Source organism: Odocoileus virginianus, chromosome 32, assembly GCF_023699985.2.
Source record: "Odocoileus virginianus isolate 20LAN1187 ecotype Illinois chromosome 32, Ovbor_1.2, whole genome shotgun sequence".
Taxonomy (NCBI): Eukaryota; Metazoa; Chordata; class Mammalia; order Artiodactyla; family Cervidae; genus Odocoileus; species Odocoileus virginianus.
The window spans coordinates 10,260,953-10,266,952 of NC_069705.1; the positions used below are offsets into that span (position 1 = coordinate 10,260,953).

The window sequence follows — 6,000 nt, forward strand, 5'->3', positions numbered from 1 at the left end:
TGATAGAACTCTACTTCAAAATAAGTACCTCATACCATTTGCTGAATTCATCATCATTTTTAACTTGATTGATCATACAGGTGATGTTTTCTCCTTCATTTATTCTTCCAGAGTAATTATCTTTGATGAACAGGAAAAATGGAAAAGGAAACAAACATGCACTGATTACCTGGGATTCAAAGCTTGCACATTATGGCTGTCATCTGTCAAGAAAAGATAATTTTCATATATAAATTATATAATACCAAATAACTTATTTGTAAGGAATGCATGTTTATGAGTTTGTATGTTACATATTTCTTATTTTTAAAGTTACCTCATATTAATTCTGTTAGTAAGCATTAACTCTGTTAATGAGTAGACATGAGACAAGGAAAATTTACAATATAAGACATGCAACACCGTGATTAAAGACCACTGTTTTATTTTAAGTTGCAATGGTATGTAGTGATGTTACAGTCTCAGGTCCACAACCAATCAAAAGACAATAACCTTAAGATCTGGAAAAAAATTTCAACTATGTGCTGCTTATAAAAGACAATTTCAGATATATAAAGGTTCAAAGTACAAGATATATATACTGTGAAACTCTATACAAAGAAAAGAAAGTTTGATAGACTTTAACAATAATGCTTTAAAAAAGCATTAGTAAATAGAAAGAAGAACATATCACAGGGGTGGCGCTAGTGGTGGGGAACCTGCCTGCCAACGCAGGAGACATAGGAGATGCAGGTTCGATCCCTAGGTTGGAAAAAGCCCGTGAAGGAGGGCAAGGCAACCCACTCCAGTATTCTTGTCTGGAGAACCCCATGGACAGAGGAGCCTAGCAGGGTACAGTCCTTAGGACCACAGAGTCGGACATGACTTAAGTGACTTAGCATGCACAGACAAAAAGAAGCTTTGTTGTTCATTGTTCAGTTGCTCAGTCGTGTCTGACTCTTTGCAATCCTGTGGACTGCAGCACACCAGGCTTCCCAGTCCTTCATCATCTCCCAGAGCTTGCTCAAACTCATGTCCATTGAGTTGGTGATGCCATCCAACCATCTTGTCCTTTGTCATCCCCTTCTCCTCCTGCCTTCAGGAGGAGAGCTTCAAGAAGAAGCTATAGTAATGCAAATGTGTGAGTAGAAAAACAGAAGCAATAGGAGTTATATAGATAGGTGGGAGAGGAAGGAGGGGTGAGGAAATTTATTATAGGAATTGGCTCTCATGGTTATGGAACCCAGGAAGTCCCAAGATCTGCCATCTGCAGTGGAAGATTCCCAGTGGAAGAACTGGGAAAGAACTGATAGTGTAATTCAATACAAGTCAATACCTGAGAAATGGGTGTCCAATTATGTAAGTCTCAATCTGAGTCCAAAAACCTGAGGACCAAGAGTACCAATGGGTGTCTGAAGATAGGAGAAGGAGGATGTCTCAGCTCAAGCGAAGAGCAAATTGACCTTTCTCCATCTTTTTGTCCTAGTCAAGCCCTCAAAAAATTGAATGGTGCCTACTAGAATTGCTGAGGGTAGACTGCTTCACTCAGTCTAATGATTTGAATACTAACCTCTCCCCAAAACACACAGACACACCCAGAAATAATGTTTTATCAGGCATTTGGACATCCCCAAGTTGACACATAAAATTAACCATGACAAGTCATCCCCCTTGCCAACTTGGCACTCATATGCATCCTCCTACAGCCATACTCAATCTCCAAATAAAGGTCATAACTGCCTAAAGTGATATAACTACCCTGCATACAACCCAAAATGTCCTAGTTCCTTTCCAGAAGAGAGAAAATACTTGAGTGATGTTTACTCTTCTGATATTTTATAACTTAAATACTATGAGGTAAAATTTAAAATATTTACAGGGACTGGAGTCTTAACAGCATGCACACGTGAAAAAAGGAAGGAGCCAAAGTGATAGATCCCTGTAACCTTTTAAATGATTGAATAATGATGTCAACAAAGGCCTGTCTAGTCAAGGCTATGGTTTTTCCAGTGGTCACATATGGATGTGAGAGTTGGACTATAAAGAAAGCTGAGCGCCGAAGAATTGATGCTCTTGAACTGTGGTGTTGGAGAAGACTCTTGAGAGTTCCTTGGACTGCAAGGAGATCCAACCAGTCCATCCTAAAGGAGATCAGTCCTGGGTGTTCATTGGAAGGACTGATGCTAAAGCTGAAACTCCAATACTTTGGCCACCTGATGCGAAGAGCTGACTCATTGGAAAAGACCCTGATGCTGCGAAAGATTGAGGGCAGTAGGAGAAGGGGATGACAGAGGATGAGATGGTTGGATGGCATCTCTGACTCAATGGACATGAGTTTGAGTAAACTCTGGGAGTTGGTGATGGACGGGGAGGCCTGGCGTGCTGTGGTTCATGGGGTCGCAAAGAGTCAGACACGACTGAGCGACTGAACTGAACTGAATGATGAAAATGGATCCAAAATGACTTCTCTACTGAAGCATAAGATTCCTACCTTCTATTAACTCTATTAACTCAATTTAGTCTTCAGGAATGGGCAGAACAAGTGAAATACAGACAACTGAAGAGAAGAAAACTGCATTTTGGAACTTTCTCCATGACTGTCCTTAAGCCCTGCCCTTCTACTTGTTTTAATTTTGCTGTGCATTTATAAATAGTGAAGACCAAAGAAATAGAAGAAACATTTGGGAGCTTTATACCAAGAAATTTGCCTTGAAAGCTGCTATTCTAGGAGGAGAAAGCCTATCAAGTTCCTGTCTGTTTTTGTTTTTTTTTAAAACAAGATTTCTTATGTCCTTAGATTTTGAAGGATAAGACAAATATAAACTCATACCTGCAGACTATTTTTAGCAGCTGTGTAAGAATAATGAGATTTGTAAATTAAGGGCTTTGTAATGTGGATGTTTTGCTACTAGAGTTGACTACTGGAAGATCTTCTATAGCTCTTCAATGTTTTATTTTTGATCTATCACAAATGACATTATTTGACCAGAAATCCATCTGCCTTTCTAAGCTGTGACCTTGTTATGAACAGTAATTACATTCACTGCGCAAATGTCCACATATTATCAGGTTTAAGCAATATCATAGTGCCATCACTCAAAGAAGTTGAATGAGGTGAACATTGATATAGCTCTTTCCCCTTTCCCCCATTTTTTAACTGTAACAAATACTTTTATGTTCCCCTTCCCCTTTCCCTTCCCCCTTCTGCTTTGGGAAACGTGTCAGGAACTAGATAGTTTAAGATGAGCAATTGAGGGGACTGAGAGATTGATCCACACAGAGCTTGGCTTCCTTGTGCTTCATCTTAAGGCTTTCTGTTGGCCAGCCTAATTAAGTACCCTTTTAACAAGAGAACCTCATGGAAATCCAGCTGGCAACTCAAGAGGTTCAGGAAGCAGGACCACAGAGGTTATACATTCTGGGATCCTGGCCACAAGGTTGGATGCCTCACCTTGTTGAAAAGAGACATTGGACCTAAATGGCACAGCATGACTTTGTTCCTGCTTGGCTAAATTTCTCAACACCATAGTCAGCTAAGTCACCTACAGTGACTTTTAAAAAACACAGAGAGCACCTACCCCAAGGAAATGGTAGATTTGGAGTAAGCCATAGTAGACATAATTCCTCTGATGGCTTTTTCAACAACAGACCTCATCAAACGACAGGAGATTCTTGGCACCAGCCCTCCGTGTTCCGCCGTGATTCTGTGAACTCTGGTGTCTCTAAGGGAGCATATGCTGAAATCACAGGGAACTGATCTGGTTGGCGTGGCTCTTCACGAGGTCATGATGGCATAAGCCAGCACAGTGGGGGTGGCACAGAAAACCACTGACACTGGAATGGCAGCATCCACTCCCAGAAAGGCTGTACCTTTCAGGAAAAGCCACCTACAGATATTAGGGAAAAGAAGCAAGACAATAAGGTGGGAAAATTGCACTTTAAAGAGAAAGACTTTCCTTCTTTGAATCCAGAAACTGGCAAACAGAACCAGCCATGCAGACCCATTGGGGCACCTTCTGGAGTCTGGAAAAACCCACCTCATGCCAAGCAGCCCTCCAAAATGCTAGTCATCAGAAACGTTTCCAGAAGAGATCTTGCTGCTGCCTTCTCAGCTGTATTCACCTCACCTGGATCTCGCCATGTAAATGAAAGCAAATCATCCACCATGGTTCCAAGTGTCTATAAGAACCTGGTTCCCAAGCCTGTGCCACCTCCATCCAAGGCCAGTAGGTGGAAAGCTAACAGAATGAAACACAAATCAGGGTCCCTTTCCTCTAGCCGAGAGTCTGCTTTTAGCAGTCCAATCTCTGTTAGCAAACCAGTAGCATTGGCCGGTGATATAGTTTTAAGTTCTCCCAAAGAGAGCCCTGCCAGCGCCACTGCTCCGACTGAGATCAGCTCCTCTCGTCTGACCAAGCTGAGCCGCCCGACCACTGACAGGAAGAGCAGTCCGGAAGCCTCAGAGGATGGCGCGAATGGAGACTTCTCAGAGAGCAGCGCCTGTGACAAGTCAGAAGGCTCGGAGGATAACCGCACACCCGAGCCAAAGGAAAATGGAGGGGAAGGCTGTCATCAGCATGGTCTTGCTCTCCCTGGAGAAGAGGAAGGGGAGCTTCTCTCTCACTCTCTGGAACCAGAGCACAGGTTACTGAACGCAATGGGATGGCAGGAATCTTCTGAAAATGATGAGAACTGCTTTTCCCTCACAGACGATGAGCTCAGAGTTCCACAAGAAGACAGAGCAGCTGAGAAGAAATGACTTTGGAAGAATGGCTTCTTGCAGAGTCGAAGTTCCAGCCTATTCTCCCCTTGGAGAAGGACTTACGCAGCAGACTTTGAGGACTCAGATACGCAGACAAGTAGCTGTGAAACATCTGATGACGATGCCTGGAAGTAGCGTATAAAATGCTCATGGTCAAATCTGACCCAGTAAACTCAGCTTGTGTGCTTAGGGCTTATACAGAAGAAATTGTTCTTTTCCTTTTCTTATGTCATTGTTGAATACTTCATGCACAAGGGAAAAAATCATATCCTAAAGAGAGAGCGAGCGATTGGCTTGTTTAGCTTTTGTTGTTGTTCTTCCCCTGTTATCTGCTTAATAGAACTTTGTGTGGTGGGAAAGATTTTTAAAACACATACATACGCAGTATATATGGGGCAATGCACAGGCGGGAGCTGGCAGTGCAGAGAGGAGACACTGGTCTACAACAACAGCTTCCACGACCAGCCCTTGGGGCACTCACCCCTGTGCTCAAGCCATCATTGCCAATGACAAAGTGACTATTGAAGTTATAACTGTATTAAATTAATGCTAACAATTTGGATATTTTATTTTATTTCTGGCCACTCAGGTAATGTTAGCCCTAACCAAGCTTATGTGGTTTTTTCCCTTTTTTTTTTTTTTTCTTTCTGGGTACATAATATTTGGATATAGGAAATGTGTTATTCTTGCAGCCTTGATATTCAGGGTGGATTTTAAAATATAAATTTTTGTGAGGTTTCAAAGATTAAGGTTATTTTGATAACGTTATTTACAGATTTAAAAGATATGGTTATCACAAGTATGTTGAGGGAGAAAAATGCTGCATAAAATAACTGACTTGGAATAAATCTTTTGCATTAATAAAAAAATTAAAAATATTTAAATACTTATAAAAGTCAATACATCTTATGTTACATGATAAAGGAATAAAAGATGAAAGAAAACATATTTTTGCTTAATATATGCTTACATATAGAAAATGTATTCATAACAAAATAAGGAGAATATACTCATAAAATTACAGTCTGCATTTCTATAACTGGTCACAAGGTTGTAGCTGGTACTACTCTGATGCTTCGGTGATCCAAACTTTCATTTCTGAAAGGTCTGTTCCATTAGTAGTCCTTTCTGCATCGTAGTTCTTCGATGACCATAATTATAGAGCGTGCCAATGCTGGGAGACATTCCACAGGGTTTCCTTAACTCATACAGACTCTTCTTTACCTCCACTGTTGAGTAGTAGTACAGTTGCTCTTTGT

General features: G+C 41.1%; 1 protein-coding gene and 1 pseudogene across 3 annotated transcripts in view; both read left to right on the forward strand.

Annotated features, from left to right (window-relative positions):
- The window catches only part of ADAM2 (ADAM metallopeptidase domain 2), a 115,267-nt gene extending 114,836 nt beyond the window's left edge, over positions 1–431 (forward strand). For all 3 annotated transcript variants that reach the window (XM_020876290.2, XM_020876291.2, XM_020876292.2), the window contains one exon: positions 112–431. The gene's annotated coding sequence lies outside the window, so the exon portion shown is untranslated. The remainder of the gene's footprint in view (positions 1–111) is intronic.
- A 2,316-nt stretch (positions 432–2,747) lies between these two features.
- Positions 2,748–5,542, forward strand: LOC110126574 (vasculin-like protein 1 pseudogene; annotated as a pseudogene).
- The last annotated feature ends 458 nt before the right edge of the window (positions 5,543–6,000 follow it).